The sequence below is a fragment of the Macaca mulatta genome, chromosome 5, assembly GCF_049350105.2.
Source record: "Macaca mulatta isolate MMU2019108-1 chromosome 5, T2T-MMU8v2.0, whole genome shotgun sequence".
Lineage (NCBI taxonomy): Eukaryota > Metazoa > Chordata > Mammalia > Primates > Cercopithecidae > Macaca > Macaca mulatta.
Window position 1 is genome coordinate 173362003 of NC_133410.1, and position 21654 is coordinate 173383656.

General features: G+C 38.1%; 1 long non-coding RNA gene and 1 other non-coding gene across 2 annotated transcripts; both read left to right on the plus strand.

The window, feature by feature from the left end:
* The first annotated feature begins 90 nt into the window (after positions 1-90).
* LOC144340868 (uncharacterized) lies at positions 91-19618 on the plus strand. Its single transcript, XR_013417366.1, has 2 exons — positions 91-226; positions 19135-19618. It is a non-coding gene; the product is annotated as an uncharacterized LOC144340868 (long non-coding RNA).
* LOC114678500 (U6 spliceosomal RNA) lies at positions 5646-5752 on the plus strand. The gene has a single exon (XR_003729944.1). It is a non-coding gene; the product is annotated as a U6 spliceosomal RNA (small nuclear RNA).
* Positions 19619-21654: the final 2036 nt, after the last annotated feature.

Consider the following 21654-nt stretch of genomic DNA (forward strand, 5'->3'; position numbering starts at 1 on the left):
AAAAATAATAATTTGAGTGTTCACTGTATGCCAAGCGCTTAACATATTTAAGCCTTCTTTCATCCCTATGACCACATTGTAAAGCAGGGAAGTAATGCTATGTCGACTTTGGAGATAAGGAAAATGAAATTCCCAGAAGCAATGTGCCCAAGGAGAGGAAGAGGCAGGAAGAGCTCGATGAGCATGATCATGACCCAGGTTCTCCATCCACATGCCTGAGACAGGGGTGAGTGTGAAAACGGGAACTGACTCAGAATTAACTGTGCGATCATGGGCAAGTTGCCAAGTCAACCCTCATATCTAAATTCAGGTATCCTTGAACAAACATAGACAGATGCTGATGATCCACCATTGTTTACTATAACAATAAACTCTTTGTGAATAAAAAATGGCCTCTCACCCCGGAAAAAAAAATGTAAAATAATATTGAGAATGGAATCCACCTAACAGGAAAAAAAAAGAAAAAAACTCCAGAGCATCAGCTGCATCATTTTCAACTGAGGGTCTCTTTAACTACCTTGTTGTGTTTGTAATTAACTAGGTTAGATTGAACATAAATTAAATGTCTTTTGGTTGCAGAGAAGTTCAACATTTGCATATGTATGCCTAAAACAGTGTAGTCTCAGAGAATGTGGATGAAGGCTGTGTTCATTTCTAATTCTTCAGCAAATAGAGGCGGGTTTACATTTTGGTCACCCCAGCTATTTCCGTAGTGTGTGAGTAAACTATTGGGCTTGCTGAGCTAATACTTCACAACATAGTTCTGTGGGTGCCAAAGGCCACAGGCACCAAGGTTTCCAGTTAAATGGTTAGGAAAAAAATGCCAAAATGTCTGGATCCTGAATTGGAAGCTTCTGCTTTTGCTTTGTAGAAGTGAGGAAAGCCCTTATTAGCAAAAGGCCAAACCGAGATTAGTGGCCAATCTGTAGATTTTCTATTATTTTATATAGTTTTAAAGCAATTTTTCTGCAAATTTTTTTCATGAAAAGTCAACCATTTTTTTGCAATTTTTCTGTTATCTCTGAATACAATGACTCTTCTGCCTTTATAAACCAAATTGTCCCAAATTAAGAAGGCATGGCCGTAAGTGAGACTGAGGTCTTCCTATTTATTTATCTCAACTGAAAGCCACAAACTTGCCTGGAATGAGACTGTTCATTATTTACTAGGGCAAATTTCAGGCTTGTTTTAAATGAAAGCAAAATATCCTCTCTGCATCAATACTCCTGACATACATATTTAGGGATATAGAGGAATCAAAAAAGTTATGCTTTAAAAGAAGGATTATTAATCTATTTAATATGGATTGTTAGAGGTGGAGACAGCAAATTTTGAGAGCAGGCAATAAATTGGTTTCTTTGTATTTCTTAGAAGTAATTGCAGCAGCCAGCCAGTAGACGGCAATGTTTGACTAACACCCAAATCCAAGAAAAATAATTTTGCTCTCTTGTGTACCGGTGCTGCCTGTGTAGAACTAATTTCACACCAGTCAGCATGCTAACCACTGGGAATGCCAAAGCTTTGTCTTTTTCCCCAGGGAACTGTGAGCAATGCATGCAACTCTTCCAGATAATCCCTTAATCATATTTAAAAATACGAATAGTGGCCGGGCGCGGTGGCTCACGCCTATAATCCCAGCAGTTTGGGAGGCTGAGGTGGGTGGATCACAAGGTCAGGAGATCGAGACCAGCCTGGCCAACACGGTGAAACCCTGTTTCTACTAAAAATACAAAAAATTAGCCAGGCGTGGTGGCACGTGCCTGTGGTCCCAGCTGCTCAGGAGGCTGAGGCAGGAGAATTGCTTAAACCCAGGAGGCAGAGGTTGCAGTGAGCTGAGATTGCGCCACTGCACTCCAGCCTGGGCAACATTGCGAGACTCTGTCTCAAAAAAAAAAAAAAAAAAAGGAATTTCCGGCTGGGTGGGGTGGCTCACACCTGTAATCCCAGCACTTTGGGAGGCTGAGGAGGGTGAATCACTTGAGGTCAGGAATTCGAGACCAGCCTGGCCAAGATGGTAAAACCCCATCTCTACCAAAAACACAAAAATTTGCCAGACATGGTGGCAGGCGCCTGTAAACCCAGTTTCTCAGGAGGCTGGGGCAGGAGAATCACTTGAATACAGGAAGCGAAGGTTGCAGTGAGCCACTGTTGAGCCACTCGCTCCAGCCTGGGTGCCAGAGCAAGAGGCCATCTCAAAAAAAAAAAAAAAAAAGGAATTTCCATTCCATTTCTAAATAGAAATGAAATTTCTGAACATCTGCCAATATAGAAAACAACGTTTTCTTCATGTTTCTTAGAAAAACACATGATCCATAAACTGGATGTAATGGAGCATGCCTATAACCCCAGCTACTTAACATGCTAAGGTGGGAGGATTACTTGAGGCCATGAGTTCAAGACCAGCCTGAGCAACACAGCAAGACTGCATCCCCCACCTCTCTTTCTGAAAAAATAAATACTTGCACACATAAAAAGAAAAATATGTGACACATCTTGCTAAAATAAAATAATTTTTTGCCTATACTGACATTTTCACTTTATTTATATGAATTTTCCTGTAGCTACTTATACAGAAAAACCTCAGAAAATGTGAAAAAAAGAAGTAGTTTTCTTTATGACATAAAATTTTAAAAATTAACTCTCAAAGTACTGCTTTAGTAACTTGAAAATGACAAGAATTCCAGGCATTATTTTCCCTCACCAGAGCATAATAAATTCCCCTGCTCACACATCATTGGCTGGAAGAATGGTGGCCCTAAAAATAAAAATTAAAAGTACAACTAACAATGAAGAAAGTTGGGGGTGAGGGCTCAGCTGGGAGTTGAGACTAATTCTATGGGAGTGGTAACTGCACATCAGGACTTTCTCACCACTCCCTAAGGAGATGTAAAATGTATGATTAAGGGGACAGAAGACGTTCCAAGCTTGACTCCCAAGAATGCTCGCCTTTGAGTTGTTATAGACTAATGACTGCAGTTTGGCTAGCTCTCTAACTGAACCCTGAAACAAACAGGAGTTTTATTTGTGGTGGGTAAATGTAACTGCTAGACGCCATTGGTTCTTGATAGTATTATATGTCACATTTCGGATAAAGTATTTATCTAATACAGAAAAAGTCATTTGATGAGTATAAGAAAACTTTTTAAAAAGATGGCAAAACGACCACAAACAGGTAGAATCAGATAGTATATGATGAATTTCGTATGAAAGGAAATTCAGCACTAAGCCAGTAAGTTGAAGAATATGGTTTGTTGATTCCTGTTGAAGGGACTACGAACATGCTGGGAGAAATAAGATTTACTAACAGTTCACTTCCTACAGGGTTGAGATGGAAATAAGAAAGGCCTAGGTTTGGGAATCCCGAGTCCTACTTACGAGCCTGAGAATCACAAGAATCAATACAGAATCATCTTAAGGAGTTGTGCCATAGCTGGGGTCATTGGACTAATTATACAAATAGGATGCCTTAGGAGTGCTGTGTGTTTGGAAAAGAAAAGATAACTAGCCATACACAAAATCAAGTGATCTTTGCTATCATCAACCTCTCCCCAAGGTTCTGTTTGTTTATTTGTCTGGCCTTTTTTTTTTAATTCCCTGAGTTGTAAAAATAATCTTGTAACATTTACTAAAAGAAGAATAATTTCTTCATGACAAGAGCAATTAAAAACACTCCAAAATGGATTTTTTAAACCATTTTTTTCTTGTTTGTTTACACTTTGTTTTTCAAAATTTTATTAACTAACTCCAAAATTCAAAGTCCATCATCAAACACTAGTAAGATTCAATCTCCTGCTCTGTATAATGGAGATAAACCACATACCAAGGTTTTTGTGAGGATCAAATGAAATGGAAACTATAAAATAATAACCATATTCAAGGAATTATTTGTGTAGGTACCAAATATATTTTCTTTGTTATTGAAATGAATTTGAGCTGCAGATCCAATGTTCAGCTATGCAAAGCATATATTTACATAATCTTTAAACTTATTGTGTGTGTATATATATATAATATATATACTTGAGTTTAATCCTATTCAGTGTTCAGCTACACAATGCATATATTTACATAATCTTTAAGCTTCTTGTGTGTGTGTATGCATATATATACACACACATATGCATATATCTTTAACAAAAGGAAACCTATCTTTTGAGAATTTTAAGTCAGACAGTTTCTTATAATGGTAGAAGTAGAATATCATTTGGAATAGGTTATTAAATGTCGTGGCTACAAATAGCCCAGATCCTTGGAACTCCCTAAATCCCATCCCAGACTTCAATTAGTAGCTAGGAAAAATCGTATATCATGAGGGAGAGTGGTCGTCCCTGAAGACCACATAAACTATGGTTTCCCATCGGAAATGGTCAAGATATTCAGCACTTTTAAGAAAGCATGTAAAATAAACCATTATCCAATTTAAATCTAAATATTAGAACCCCAAGGAAAAAATCAACTTCACAGATTTTAGAAAAATAATAGAACTTATTTTTGTGACACAATTTCCCAGGAACTTAATCTTGGTTGAAGGATGTTTGCTAAGGATGGATGTTTGTTAAACTATTTGCTCAGTAAAACAATTCCCACCAGCCAGCAGTTACAGCCTTTGTGGCTCCAGTTTTATGTAATGAGTTATATTTAAACTACCCTAGCAGCTACTGAAAATGCCATTCAGGAGCTACCTGAAAGCTGTTCCCAGGGCCTAGTTTGTGCTCCAGGTGAGAGAGTAGTTGATCAAAGACATCTTTCCAGAAATGATGATAACTACATTTCCTTAGGGGTAGTTAAAATTCTGCTATGGATAATAAGAATTCTTGCCAGAAACCCTAGGATTTATGGATAACAAAAATTTTTAAAAAGAGAGATTACTATTTGCTCACCTTTGAAAACATATTTTAGCTTTTATGTTTATTTTTTGCTAGAATTCTAGTGCTCTCTTCTACCATTATTGAATCAGAAACTAGTTATCCAGAAAATGTATTCACACTTCAGCTACTAAACTCCCTCTTTTTTGTGTGCCCAAATGCCTAAATGCTAGTGGCAAGGCTTTCTAGGTATAGATCCAAGCCAATAAAGCCGGATTAAATTTTCTCTTATCCCAAAGGGGGTTGTCACTGCCTTGTTTGAACATTTGGACACTTTACATTGGGTCAAAAGGCTTACAGCCTGCTTGATGTCATCCAGATGGACCATTTTAAACATAAATGAGTAGGTATAGGACACAAAAACATTTAATTAAAAAAATCATTTGAGCTTAGATAAGCACACATAAACCAATAGGAATCATAGCTCAAAGTTTATTCTTGGAATTGCTAGTGGAACCCCAGGGTTACAGGTGGCACCAGTAATTCTTTGCACAAACTAAAGAACATTTTGCAGAAATGTTTAAGGACAGCAACTTAAGGAAGGGAAGTGAGATTAAGTCCTACCCTCAGGGATAGATGGTTATACGTTAATAATTTTCAGTTTCCTTTTTTATATCTCTGAGTTTTTATTAAATAATTCTTAAAACTACTTAACAATGGAATATTGGTATTTGTGGTAAATTGGGATTAGTTACTACTTCCTGGACAGCATTTGGAGAGATACTAAATGATGTGCCAAGATTTTTTTAAACTACTATAAGATGTTTAGAGAAAGAAATGGTGCTCGCTTTGGCAGCACATGCACTAAAATTGGCATGACACAGAGAAGATTAGCATTGTCCCTGTGCAAGAATGACATACAAATTCATGAAGTGTTCAATTAAAAAAAAAAGAGAAAAGAAAAAAAGAAATGCATAGTTTCCAGAGGATAAACACAGTGTTGTTCTTATATTTTCATTTCTTTCCTTCCTTTCTTTCTTTCTCCATTTTTTTCCTTCTTTTCTCTATTCTGTTTTATTCAAAGTTAAAAATAAGCATTTGTGCTTTTTTTTTTCAAGCTAAAACCAGTGGATACAGTCAGAGTAGGCCCAGTCTTCTCTGTCTTCTCTCTTCCGTGACAGTTGAATCTCAAGTGTCATGAACTAGAACTCACTTTACTTGGATAATGGAAATTCTAGATCTTTTAATCCTGGCCTCCAAATCCCTACGTCTTTAAAAAAAAAAAAAAATGTGTTTTATGTAAACATAGGCACAGTATCACGTGCCCAAGGATATAGGCCTATTTTTCATCCTGTTCTCTTCAAGTCTTTTTAGTGCTTTACATCAGCTATTTAAGAGAAAGCCTGTGAACATAGCATCGCTTTCTGATTTAGACACGTATTTGGTCTTGTAACATCTTTGACAATCTACTTATATATAGATGTACTACTACCTTGGGGCACATATTATTGTCAGTTTTTCAGAATTATAACACCATTTCCTGCCTAGGTTCTACACCCAGCTCTTGGGTTCAGTACTTTTTAAAGATTCTCCCCACCACCCTCGTTTTTACACAATATATATGAGGAAGTTTGCAGAAATGTTTCTTGGATGTATTTTCAATAACTTGCTTTTATTGGAAAATAAATATCATCAGCAATCCATTGAACCCAATGGTCCCTGTTTGGAAGAATGTTTTTAATGCTATGTAATAATCATGTTTCAGAAAAGTAGAGAGCTGAGTATAATTGCTCCTCTAACTCTTGAGACTCGCTAGTGCCAATTCTTCTGATCAATAACACTATTTACAGGGATATATGCACTGTGTTGTTCTGTGTGGTAAAACTGCGAGAGACATTAGAATTTTCATTTTATAAAAGGAGAAACAGAATCACCAAACCTAATGCCCTGGGGTAGTGCTGATGGAAAAATATTTCAAATAAACTAACTACTCGTGACCAATCTGAATCTATAAAATTTCTTTTCTTCTAATTTTTCTTTCTTTCTTTTTTTTTTTTTTTTTTTGGAGACGGAGTCTCCCTCTTGTTGCCCAGGCTAGAGTGCAATGGTGCAATCTTGGCTCACCGCAACCTCCACCTCCCAGGTTCAAGCAATTCTCCTGCCTCAGCCTCCCGAGTAGCTGGGATTACAGGCATGCACCACCACGCCCAGCTAAATTTGTATTTTTAGTAGAGACAGGGTTTCTCCATGTCGAGGCTGGTCTCGAACTCCTGACCTCAGGTGATCCGCCTGCCTTGGCCTCCCAAAGTGCTGGGATTACAGGCGTGAGCCACCACGCCCGGCCCTTTTCTTCTAATTTTTTAGGAGCACTTTTTGAGCTAGATTTAAAAACATGTGCTATATTGTATATCTCTTCTTTAGAAATTTTGAACATTTTCAAATGGCAATCTTTGGTATTCTATATGCTATTTCAGTACAAAATTTATCATTTCCAAAAGAAAAATGTGTTGCTTTTATGTTTTAACTGCAAAATTGGGGAGTTCTGAGACATTAATGGAACTTTAGATCTAAGAAGCAATAAAAACAAGAAACTGATTTGTGTGCAAGGCTGATGCTCTTACTTGAAAGCTGTTTGTGATCTGGAAAAAAAATCTTGAAAGTGACTATTCTTGGATATTTTTCCTTATACACATAACAAGGATTAAAGAATAATTTAATTATTATATGGAGTTTTTCAGCTTCAAGACTAGCCTCTGAATGTTTGCAGATTCCACAGATCTGCAAATAATTAGCTGACAATGCTGGAATGCAGAAACAGGGCTGTCAGCAGCATTGGTGTTAAGCACTGAGGGAGAATCAAAGGCCAGCAGAGGTACAAACGAACCCACTCAGGGAGACCTCAGTCTCTCCTTTATCTACACTCCATAGGTAATGTCAAAAAAAGTTTCTCGAATATCTCTATGGATTGAATTAAGGAATAACTTAAGAATCTCATACTTATATAAAAGTCATCCTGTCATTTAACCTGAACATTTTAAATGATTGCATTTTCATGACTACCAAAATATTTGTCCACTGTAAGAGAAACTTCACTGGGTAGAGGCATAATATTCTCAACGCATAATTTTTAGTAGTTTAGCTTTTGGAATCTTGCTCCTACCTATATAGAAAATTCAGAAATGGAAAAGAGTAAAATTCAAATGAATTTTATCCCATAGTAATTACAGGGTTTAACTAAATTTTATTAATCTGATGCTTTGTCACAAATGTGTTTGCATTACCGCAGTGCATTTCTGCAACTCAAGAGATAAGCAATGTTGGAAGATGGTACTTATTTTTGAGAATAAGTTCCGTCTCATCTTTTATCCTTCTCTGACAAAAACTGAAGTTAATGTTTCTCTCTCTGAGTCCCCAGTCTCTTAGATCTCTTATTTATTTCCAGGATACATCAAACAAGCCTAAAACTGTTATGTAGAACGTCTGTTTATATGTAACAAAGGACTAGAAATCTAGTTATACATAGAAGAGGACTTAAGACCCTAAAATACACATTTATTCATTTGGAGACTTCATTCAACTTTCCTTTCTTCAGGTTATGCCTACTTCTGTCTCACAATACATTCAAGGGACCCAGATAAGCAATGAACACATGATTCCCTAGTTTTTGATAGGCCGCACACAGCATCAGAATTCTCCTAGGCACATTTTACTAAGCAAAATCCTAACTTTAAAAAATATAGATGAAATGCTATGATGACTAAAACACTTAAACAGGAAATTTGAAAACTTATAAGCTAAATAATTACTTCACCTGCTATCTCTGATTTGAATGATACTATATTTTAAAAAAAAAAAATCTTTTTAAATGAATTAGTATTCAAGTATTAAAACAAGCTCTGAAAACTAAATTATTTGCATATGTTACAGATTGCAAAATCACTAATAAGGTTATCTAATAAATTTCAACATGCAAGTAATTCACTTTAAATAACATCACATGACACTTATAAATTCCTTTTTTTATTAGTCCAGTGAAGCAGTGGGAGTGGGTATAAATTCTTACGATTACAAATAAAGTAAATTAGCCTTACCTTTGACTTTCATGCTTCCGGTAACCATGGCTTCTGAAAAATAAAACACAGAAAACCTCAAAGTGATGAAATTTTGACACAAAAAATAAAATAAAGTTTTCTATTTTTACTTTACCTAACCCTTACAATATTTAAGGTAATATTTTTCAGTCACATAATAAATACTTTTTATTAGTAAAAAGTATACTTTTTGGGTATATTCATCTGTTGATCTAGTTTCACCTCTAGATTTTATGGTGAAAAGAATGTGTAATTATAGAACTTTAATGTAAGAAACAAATGCTGCAGAGGTTACCTTAAGAAATCAAAATAAAAGACCTTAACAATTTTTAGAAAAATATATATTCAAAGAAAAATACATATGGTCAATCCACAAATAGATTATAGACCTGTTTCTGCATTCCAGCATTGTCAGCTAATTATTTGCAGATCTGTGGAATCTGTACATATTCAGAGGCTAGCATTGAAGCTGAAAACTCCATATAACAATTACATTATTCCTTAATCCTTGTTACGTGTATAAGGAAAAATATCCAAGAATAGTCACTTTCGAGATTTTTTTTTCCAGATCATGGATATAACTTCTATCCTCTTTCATCGTTAATTTATAGCTACTTCTAACGTTATCTTGGACTGTTTTTCCTCATTCTCAATAAATTTATTACATTTAGTAGATTAACGTTTTCTTATCACTAAAATATTTAAATCTGTTAGACATACAAATTTATTTACCTCCTATGAAAGAAGACATGACATATCACTGTTTAAAAAATTATAATACATTTGGTAGTTTTAGTCATTTTTTAGTTTTTGAGACAGGGTCTGGCTCTGTGGCCTAGGCTAGACTGCAGGGGTGCGATCTCAGCTTACTGCAACTTCTGCCTTCCAGGCTCAAGTCATTCTCCCATCTCAGCATCCTGAGTAGCTGGGACTACTGGCACATACCACCACACCCAGGTAATTTTTGTAATTTTTTGGTGGAGATGGGGTTTTCACTACATTGCCCAGGCTGGTCTCGAACTCCTAGGCTCAAGCAATCCACCTGCCCTGGCCTTCCAAAAGTTTACTCGTTCTTAACAAACTAGTTATAGTGTCTACAGTAATCATCTATAGCAATGATTCTCAGACATTTTGTTGTCAATATTATTACTATTATTATTATTTAATTTTATTTCAATAGATTTAGGGTACAAGAGGTTTCTGGTTACTTGAATGAATTGTGTAGTGGTGATGTCTGGGCTTTAAGTGTACCCATTACCTGAATGGTGTACATGGTACCCAATAGGTAATTTTTCATCCTTCACACCCTCCCACACTCCCCGCTTTTGAGTCTCCAGTGTCTATTTATACCACTCAGTGTGCCTTTGCGTATCTACAGCTCAGCTCCCACTTATAAGTGAGAACATGTTGTATTTGGTTTTCTATTCAATATTATTGTCAGCTACACAAGATTTTCTGGGCAAGGCAGGGCAAGTTGATGCTTTAGATCCTTGCTACACAAAGTTCCATTGAATTAGCTATGAATTAATCAGTGCCTCTCAAAACTTTAATGTGAATTTGATTCCCTTGAAGATCTTGTGAAAATGCAACTTCTAATTTAGTAGATTTGAGATTCTGCATTGTTTCAGAATGCTTTCAAGTGATGTCATGGTGCTAGGCCACAGACTACACTTTAAGTAGCAACATTTTAGATTATCATTAGTCTTTTTCAAAACAGTTTATTGAAAGCTGTCTAAAAAGGGGGAGCTAATTGAAAATACATTTTTAAAAGATGTGTAGGAACTCATTGACAAAAGGACTGTTCTGAAGTAATATAATATTTAGGCAATATTTTGACAAATTTCTCCGCCCTTTGGAAAACTTAGTTTGTCTTGATGTAAATTTTGCTAATAAGTAAATCATTAGCAATAATTATTTTTTTCACAGCTTATTTAATTAAGGTTTCCTACATGAGATCTGAGGAAAGGAGCAACACGAAGATGCAGTCTGTAATTCCTAAAAGAGAGATTTGCCAAAATTTATCTAAATTGTATAGCATTTCAAAGTACTGAATTTGTTTCAAAAGGTTTTGTCTTTTTAATTTTTCATTTAGCATTATTAACTGGTGAATTCAGCATCTGAACTGTGATTACTACTATGGAAGACCACTTCAGTACACATAAAAATCCAAATACTATTCAAAGTTTTCTACAGATTCAACAGAGTTGCTACCACAATTCAATAACTTTTTTTGCAGAAATAAAAATATTTGTCATAAAATTCATATAGAATCTCATGGGACCCTAGTCAAAACAATTTTGAAAAATAAGAGCAAAGTTGGAAGATTAATATTTCCTGATTTCAAAACATTACAAAGCCACAGTAATCAATACAATGTAGCACTGGCATAAAAACAGAAAACATATACCAATGGACTAGAATAAAGAGCTCATTCAATTGCAAAAGGGCCTTCTCTTCAACAGTTGTTGAGAAAACTGAATATCATGGAATACTATGCAGCCACAAAAGGAACAAAATCGTGTTCTTTGCAGCAATATGGCTGATGCTGGAGGTCATTACGTTAAGCAAATATACACAGAAACAGGAAGTAAAATGCCATTATGTTCTCTCTTATAAGCCGAAGCTAAATATTGGGTACTCATGAATATAAACATGGACAACAATAGACACTGAAGACTAACGGAGCGAGGAGGGAGAAAAGAAGGGCTGAAAAACTAACGATTGAGCACTAAGCTCACTATCTGGGTGACAGGATCATTTGTATTCCAAACCTCGGCATCCCACAATAACTCAGGTAACAAACCTGTGTTTGCATCCCCTGAATCTAAAATAAAAGTTGAAATTATAAAACAAAAAAACTAGATATCCACATACAAAATAATGAAGTTGGACCTTCATCTTACACCAGGTATTAGTCTGTTAGGGCTGCCATAATAAAATACCATAGACTGGATGGCTTATACAACAAAAATTTATTTTTTACAGTTCTGGAGGATGGGAAGTCCAAGATTTTAAGGTACTGGTCAAGTAGGTTTTATTCTGAGGCTTCTTCTCTTGGCTTTTAGGCAGCTGCTACATTGCTGTTTGCTTACATGATTTCTTCTTTGTGTGAATGTAGGGAGAAAGAGCAAGATCTCTGGTGTCTCACCTTATAAAGGCACTAATTCTACTAGACCAGAGCCCCATCCTTTTGACCTCATTGAACCTCAATGACTTCCTTAGAGGTTCCATCTCCAAACACACACACTAGGGGTTAGGGCTTCAGCATCAGAATTTGGTGCTAAGTGGGACAGAAACATTCAGTCTATAACACACCATATACATAAATTAACTCAAAATGGGTTAAAGATCTAAATGTAAGACTCAAAAATATAAAACTCCTGGAATAAAACATAAGAAAAGCATCGTAGCATTTGACTTGGCAATGATTTCTTGGCCATGACACCAAACGCACATGCAACCAAAAGTACGAACAAACTAAGTACAAATACATATAAATAAATAACATAAACTACATCAAACTTAAAGACTTGTGCATCGAAAGCCACAATCAACAGATTGAAAAGGCAACTTGCCAGGCACAGTGGCTCACGTCTGTAATCCCAGCATTTTGGGAGGCCAAGGCAGGTGGATCATTTGAGCCCAGGAGTTCCAGACCAGCCTGGGCAACATAAGGAAACCCTATCTCTACAAAAAATTTTAAAAATTGAGTTGGTAGCAGTGGTGCACACCTGTAGTTCCAGCTGTTTGGGAGGCTGAAGTGGGAGGATCACTTCAGCCCAGGAGGTTGAGGCTGCAGTGAACCATGAATGATTATGCCACTGCACTCCAGTCTGGGTGACAGAGGGAAGCCCTGTCTCAAAAAAAAAAAAAAAAAAAGAGAGAAGAAGAAAGAGGAAGAAATGTAGATGTATATGTGGGGAAATGTCCACAATCTTTAGTGTAAAAAAGCAACGTATAGAATAATACGTTTACTACAATCACATTTTTGTTTAAAAACTAAAATAGGGCCAGGCGTGGTGGCTCACACCTATAATCCCAGCACTTTGGGAGGCCGAGACGGGTGGATCACGAGGTCAAGAGATTGAGACCATCCTGGCCAACATGGTAAAACCCCGTCTCTACTAAAAATACAAAAATTAGCCGGGCATGGTGGCATGCGCCTGTAGTGCCAGCTACTCAGGAGACTGAGGCAGGAGAATCACTTAAACCCAGAAGTGGAGGTTGCAGTGAGCCAAGATCAGGCCACTACACTCCAGCCTGGCAACAAAACAAGACTCTGTCTCAAAATAATAATAATAATAATAATTTTAAAACTAAAATAAATGAATATATCTTACAGAGATACACAGAGAGGAAGAGAAAGTATAAAATTTTTTTTTAATATTTTTTAAATCTGGAAACATAATGAACTATTGCCCCTTAACATAAACTCTAATGAGTAGAATTAGAAAAGAAAAACTTTCACTTCTTACTTTACATACTTTGCAATGAGAAAATAAAATTGTACTCTCACTCAATACTAATAAATCTCCATTTTTACACCGGAAGTTCTAAATTCGGCTACATAATGGTACAAAATTTAATTTTAATGAAGGCAACGTTGTATCATGACTTTGAATCAGAAAGTTCTGCATTCAAATCTCAAATTTGCTCCTGACTCCTTGGATAAATTAGCTTACTATCACTGAGCCTCAGTTTTGTCCATCTATAACAAGGGGTTAATAAGAGCTACTTCGTAGGGGCCAGGCGCCGTGGCTCACACCTGTAATCCCAGCACTTTGGGAGGCCAAAGCTGGTGGATTACCTGAGGTCAGGAGTTCGAGGCCAGCCTGGCCAACATGGCAAAACCCCATCTCTATTAAAAATACAAGAATTAGCCAGGTGTGGTGGCGGTCACCTGTAATCCCAGCTACTCTGGAGGCTGAGGCAGGAGATCGCTTGAACCTAGGAGGCGGAGAGGTTGCAGTGAGGCAAGATCACGCCACTGCACTCCAGCCTGGTGACAGAGCAATACTCCATCTCAAAAAACAAGAAGAATCCTAATTTGTTAGAGTAAGATAATTGAATATAAGTGAATGTAAGATAATTGAATATAACCCTACTTCACAGAGTTGTTGGGAAGAGCAAATGCTTAATAAATAAAGATTATATTTTTTAGTCATTTTCATATTTCCAAGGCCTGCCATGTTGTAAGCAATCAAGTATTAATTATAATCAGTTAATAATGCATTTAATCACTGTTTACTAATTGCTTACAATATGCCAGGGCTGTATAGTATACAGGTGACTGAAACACAGCCTCTGCCCTCCAAGAAAGCACAGTCTAGTGAGGTGCAACATCTCAGTTCCCTCATCACAGGTCGCCAGACACGGCAGAGATACCCCCACCTTCACTCCTTGCTGATATCCTCAAAAGACTCTGAGAAGGTGGTAATGTTATTATAAATTTATAGAAGTATCCAGCTTATGGGCTAATTCTCAATGGGCTTAGAACTACTTTAATGCCTGAATTTGCTTACCCAAAATATAAGCAAACTTGAATCATTTCCTCCGAAAAATCCTCAACTAGCTCATCAGTAGATGCGCAATTTCTATTGGATGGGTTGTGTTCAAGCCACCATGTGTAAAATAAATTCTGCAGCATCACTTCTCATTCTGTTCTTTTTCTTCAGTTTGCAAACTTAATTTATTCACAACTGCTGAAAGTGTTACTGCAGTGATTATTTTAAATCTGAATTCCTTCAATAATGAGAAATGCGCAGATATACATCTTTTGGTTCCCCCTCTGCCTTCCCTGTCGGTCCTTGTGTGCCTCCTTTGTAGATTCCGCCTGATGCTGGAGGGCCTGGGACTCAGTCCTTCCACCTCCTCTCTATCTGCACACGTTCCCTTGGTGATCGCTTTTACCTTGTTGCTTTGGCTTTAAACAACATCTGTCACCTGATGAGTTACAAATTTGTATCTCTAGCCTAGACCTCTTTTCTGCTCAGCATGCCTACTTCAAAGTCAAAATCCAAACTTAATTCCCGATCTTGCTTCCAAAACCTCATCCACCCACTGCCTTCCCTTCAAAGTTGTTGGTGACTCCATCTTTCCAGTGGCTCAAGACAAACCTCTTCCTCTCATAACCATATCCAAACTGTCAGCAGATCTTGTTGGCTATAGCTTCAAAATGCACCCAGAATTTGCTAACATTCCTTAAACCTCCACTGCCACCACCCTGATCCAAGCCACCATCATCTCTCACCCAGAGTACGGCAATAATTGATCATATCATTCATTGGCTCAAAATCTTGTAATGACTTTCTATTTCATTTAGACCAGCAGCCAAAATTCCTACAATGACTAACAGAGCCAAACGTCTTTCCCCCAGCCTCTTGATCTTGTTTTCTGTATCTGTCTCTAGGACCTCTGACTACGCTGTTCTTCCAGCTGTATCTGAAATACACAGAGGGGTTCCTGCTTTAGGTTGTTCTACTGGCTGCTCTCATTGCTTGGATGACTCTTTTAATTAATAATATTCACATCACTCCTCATCTCCCTCAAGTACTTACTCAATGTCGCCTTCTTAATAAGCCTTATGCTCACCACATCATCTAAATTTCAATCTCCTCTTTACCTCAGTATTCCTGATCCTCCTTAACGAGTTTTACTTTTCTTATATAGTGCATGCTAGCATGCCGTAAATTTTCTTATTTATTATATTTTGTTATTTATTATCTGTCTCTGTCTGCAAGAAGGTAAGCTTGGGGATATGGGAAGAAAGAGTATATTAGTCAAGGGTTACAGAAACACAGACCAATAGAATATAGATATAAACACGGATACAAAAGGACATTTATATATATATGCACCCAGAATTTGATCACATTCCTTATATATATGTTTAGATACATTTAGATATATTCCTATAGATATATATTTGGAGAGTAAAGTGTAGATTTTCTTTCTTTTCTTTCTTTTTTTTGAGACAGAGTCTTACTCCGTCACCCAGGCTGGAGTGCAGTGGTGTGATCTTGGCTCACTGAAACATCCGTCTCCCAGGGTCAAGCAATTCTGCTGCCTCAGCCTCTGGAGTAGCTGGAACTACAGGTGCCCGCCACCATGCCCGGCTAATTTTTATATTTTTAGTAGAGATGGGGTTTCACCAGTTTGGCCAGGCTAGTCTTGAACTCCTGACCTCAGGTGATCCACCCGCCTCGGCCCCCATAGTGCTGGCATTACAGGTGTGAACCACCGCGCCTGGCTTAAAGTGCAAATTTCTTACATGCGTATATTGCATAGTGGTGAAATCTGGGCTTTTAATGTACCCATTACCCAAATAGTCAACATTATACCCAATAGGTAATTTTTGAACCCTCACTACTCTCCCATCCTCCCACCTTTTGTTGTCCCTGATGTCTATTACTCCATTCTGAATGTTCACTTGTGCCTATTGCTTATCTCTCACCTATAAGTGAGAACACACAGTATTTGTCTTTCTGTTTGTCAGTTAGTTCGCGTAGGATAATGGCTTCCAGTTCCACCCATGTTGCTGCAGAAGACGTGATTTCATTCTTTTTTATGGGCTAAGTAGTCCATGACATACACATACCACATTTTTAAATCCAATTATCCATTGATGGACACTTAGGTTAAATTCCTTATCTTTGCTATTGTGATCATTGCTGTGATAAACATATGAGTATAGGCATCTTTTTGATATAATGATTTTTAAAGGAGATTTACTATAAGAAATTGACTTAGGGGATTATGGAGATGGAGAAATTCCATGATCTACTGTCTGCAAGCTGGAGATCCAGGAAAGCTGATGGTATAATTCCATTCAAGTCCGAAGACCTGAGAACCAGGAGAGTCAGTGACGTAAACTGCAGTCTGAGGGCATGATATTGTTTGGATGTTGTCCCCTCTAAATCCCATGTTGAATTGTAATCTCCAATGTTGGAGGTGGGGCCTGGTTGGGGGGTGATTGGATCATGGGGTGAATTTCTTGTGAATGGTTTAGCACCATCCCCTTGGTGCTGTCCTCTTGATAGCGAGTAGGTTCTCATGAAGTCTGACAGTTTAAAAGTGTGTGGTATCTTCCCCCTCACTCTCTTGTTCCTGCTTTCACCGTGTGAAGTGTCTGTTTCCATTTCACCTTCTGCCATGAGTCAAAGCTCCCTGAGGCGTCCCTGGAAGCTGAACAGATGCTGGTGCCATGCTTGGGGCAGCCTGAAGAAGCATGAGCTACTTAAACCTCTTTTCTTTATAAATTACCGGCTCATGTCTATAATCCCAGCACTTTAGGAGGCCAAGGAGGGTGGATCTCTTGAGCTCAGGAGTTCAAGACCAGCCTGGACAACATAACAAACCCCATCCCCACAAAAATTAGCTGGGTATGATGCCGCGTGCCTGTAATCCCAGCTACTCAAGAGGCTGAGGTGGGAGGATCGCTTGAGTCCAGGAGTTCAAGACTGCAGTGAGCCAAGATCGCGCCACTGCACTCCAGCCTGGGCAACAGAGCAAGCCCCTGTCTCAAAAAAATAAAAAATAAATAAATAAAATAAACATAAACATAAACATAAATTAGCCAGTCTCAGGGATTTTTTTAATAGCAATGGAAAGAAAGAACAGTGTAATATAGGGCAGAAGAATATCTGAGATGAGAGCTCCAGCTCAAGTAGCGAGGCAGGAAAAATGGGAGGAATTCCTTCTTCCTTAGCCTTTTGTTCTATGCACCCCCTCAGCAGGTTGAATGATTCCCACTCACATGGGGAAGGCCACCTGCTTAACTGAGTCCAATTCAAATGCTGATCTCACCCAGAAACACCCTGACAGATACACCCAGAAATAATGTTTCATCTGGGCCCCATGGCCCACTCAAGTTGACACAAAAAATGAACCATCACAAGAGGCAGTGATCTTTGTCAGTTTTATTCACTGATGTATCCCAAGCATCTAAAACAGTCTGAAGCATGGTGTGTGCTCAGTAAGAATTGCTGAATGAATGAGCGAATGAATGATTGAAGATAAGCGGTGCTAATTGACATCAGGACTAATAATATAAATGGACAGTATGTGCAATCAAAGTAGATAGAAGTAAAATTTCAAAGCCATAAGGTGCTTTAAGACTCACCCAACACAACCCATTTAAAACATTTAGAAAACAGAACCAGAGAAATAAAATGATTTATGAGAGATCATTCTGCAAACTAGTGGCAAAGAGTAAAGAGAATCTGAGCCTTTTAATTTAGTAGTTTTCCTCAGCTCTTCACTAGTTCTCTTGCCTAGGGAATGCTTTAGCCTAGACTTCTTGAGGTTCCAGAGGACAGTCATAATTACATTTTAAGGGTGTTTAACTTATTTTTTTTCTTTTTCTTTTTTTTTTTTTTTTGGACAAAGTCTCTCTCTGTCAAGGCAGGAGTACAGTGGTGCTATCTCAGCTCTCTGCAATCTCCACCTCACAGTTTCAAGCAATTATCCTGCCTCAGCCCCCTGAGTAGCTGCGATTACAGACGCGCCACCATGCCTGGCTAATTTTTAAATTTTTAGTAGAGACGGGATTTTGCCATGTTGGCCAGGCTTGTTTTGAACTCCTGGGCTCAAGTGATCTGCCCGCCTCGGCCTCCCAAAGTGCTGGAATTACAGGCACGAGTCATCGCACCTGGTCTGTTTAACTTACTTATTTCAGGAAATATTAACTAGTGCCTAAGAAATGGTATCTTGATAGCTCACACACTAGGCCCAGGGACCCCAGAACAGACTGAGATGGGTTACCAGACCAAGTGACAATGCCCCTCAGGCTTATGGATCCCAGTCTGTGGACAGTGGGCTCCCAAAATCTATCACCAGTTGTCTTGAGCACCCAGCCCTCTACAGCTTTCTCTGTCTTTATATGTGACATGTTTCTCACATGCCATGAATTTTAACATCAATCTCAGTGCTCTTTCTGCTCATTATCTTAGTGCGTCCTAGTTCAGAGGCAGTTCACACCTTACAAAAGATGTCATTAGCCTTTGCGATATTGGACCAAAACATTACCTAGGAAGAAATGAGTGCTCACTAGTCTCCTCCCAGTGGACAAACATCCTCTCATCCTTGCTCTGTCTCCTTTCACTAGGTGTAATCCTCTTCCTAGCCAGCAGGAAAAGTTACGTTAGTGAGCACCAAAGTCTTCTTATAACCGAAGTTAATTTCTACTTTTTCCAAATGGCGAATTTACATTCTTTTTTCTGAATTCTTTTTTATTGTAGAGGAAGAACATGAAATAAAGGGAAGAGAGAAGAAAAGGAAAAAGTCTGAAGAGAAGAAAAATTGCTCGGAGGAAGAGCATAGAATTGAAGCTGTTGAGCTATGATCTCATAGCCACCAATATTTCTCGCTAAGAAGACAGAGAAAGCAATCCATGGGAGTTACTTATCCACAGTAAACAAGAAGCGGGGATAATGACGAAAGTTAAAATCACTTACTGATTAAACACGATGATAATAACCATTAATAAACGCACTACTTGGGAAAGGTACTTCACAACATTTCTGGGACTCAGCATTATCCAAAATATCTATTCAGAGCTATACACCATTCTAGCTGCAATGGATTGTACCAAAAAAAAAAAAAAAGGCCAAAGTGGTTACAATAATAAAATAGAACACAGAGAAAGAAGAAAACTACATGTGTTACAATTTGGTAAGGTACAACAACAAAAAATAAATTTTAATCACTTTTTTTTGGTCCTGCGACACACATGATAATTTATGTCTTCATTCTCCTAACAAATGATAATGAAAAGCTATAAGTAACTGTGCTATTGCTTCTGTATCTGAAATAAGTGAAAGAGGGGGGAAAACACTATATATTTTTAAAGCTTTACAGCAGAAATTCTGAAAGACTTACGTTCAATTTAAACATTAGCATTGCCTCAGTAGGCTTTAAAACACAATGTCTACGTTTTCTGAAGCAATATGGTTTACAAAGACATGAGTTTTTGTAAATCTCTGGTCCCAATACTATGTAAATCCTTAATGTGTATGCATCCAGGAAAAATTGTCATTCTGTGTCCTTTATTCATTCTAAAAGCTGAAAGTTTTCTGTTATTTATAATTTTTTTTTTTTTTTTTTTTAAAATTTGAGAGAGAGAGAGGGCCTTGCTTTGTCACCGAGGCTGGAGTGCAGTGGTGTAATCACAGCTCACTGTAACCTTGAGCTCCTGGGCTCAGGTGATCCTCTTGCTTCAGTCACCCAAGTACCTGTGACTACAAGCATGTGTCATCACACCCAGCTAATTTTTGTAATTTTTTGTAGAACAAAGGCCTCTCTATGTTGCCTAGGCTGGTCTCAAAATCCTGGACTCAAGCGATCCTCTGCCTCAGCCTCCCAAAGCACTGGGATTATACACATGAGCCACCACGCCTGGGCTGTTATTTATAAATCTTACAGACATTAAACCATCACAATCAATGCTGGACAGCATTATAGTGGCAGGAAGGAATCCACGATACAACCAAAGATACCTAATTGCATCTCGTAAGAATCATAGCTCAGGTCTCCATTGCCAGAGTTTCAGTCATGTGAGAGACTCGCTTTATCTGTACGTACCCCTGCCCTATACTGCTCACTTTCAAGAAAGATTCAATAAAGATGGCTTTCTGCCACACAGAGATAGGCATACTAGTGTAAACAGAATGTTTACAGAGTTAACCAAGTAGTCGCCCAGGTCAGAGTAGTAAAGTTTAAAAGCGCTCACTAAGTGAAAGAGGACAGAGAATGGACTTCAAAGATTAGCAGATCTGGGTCTGAGTCTGCTCCAACCTTTCCTTATTATATGACCTTGGGCACATTACTTACTTTCTCTGAGCCCTGGTGTTCTCTGAAAAAATGAACATTTAAAAAAATCTTTGCTGGGTTGACGAATGGATGAGAGATAGTATAAGTAAAATGTGTAACTCAGTGCCTAGGATCATTGCTGAATAAGGCTATCTATTATTATTGGAAAGCATTTTGGGACACTTGGACTTTTAAGTTTACTGATAGGGTTTTTCAGAAAAGCAGAAAAATCTACAACATGGTTTCAAATACTTGGATGAGGCTCCATTCACTCCCTTAGCCCATCTTACATATATTCCTGCATTGACTGGAAATGGGAAGCACTTCTCAATTAGGAATCTTGTCAGGTCAGCCGGGCACCATGGGCATGCTTATAGTCCAAGCTACTCGCAAGGCTGAGGCAGGAGGATTGCTTGAGCCTGGAAGTTTGAGGCTGCAGGGAGCTACAGCCTGGATGACAGAGAAGACCCTATCTCAAAAAACAAAAACTTTTAAAAACCTGTCAAATTAGATGAAAAAGAGTACATGTAAAACAAAATCTCCCTAACATGTTTATGAAATAGCTGCAAAAGGCTGAGCACAGTGGCTCACATCTGAAATCCCAGCACTTTGGGAAGCCGAGGCAGGTGGATCACCTGAGGTCAAGAATTACAGAGCCTGGCCAACATGGTGAAACCTTGTCTCTACTAAAAATACAAAAATTAGCCGGGCATGGTGATCCATGCCTGTAATCCTAGCTACTCAGGAGGCTGAGGCAGGAGAATCGCTCGAACTTGGGGAGCGGAGGTTGCAGTGAGCCAAGACTGCGTCATTGCCCTCCAGCCTGGGCAGCAAGAGCAAAACTCCATCTCAAAAAAAACAAAAGAAAAGAAATAACTGCCAAAAGCCCGGGCTATTATTTTGTTACCCAAAGCATAACCAATCTACCAAAGCAATCCAAAATGCTTCAG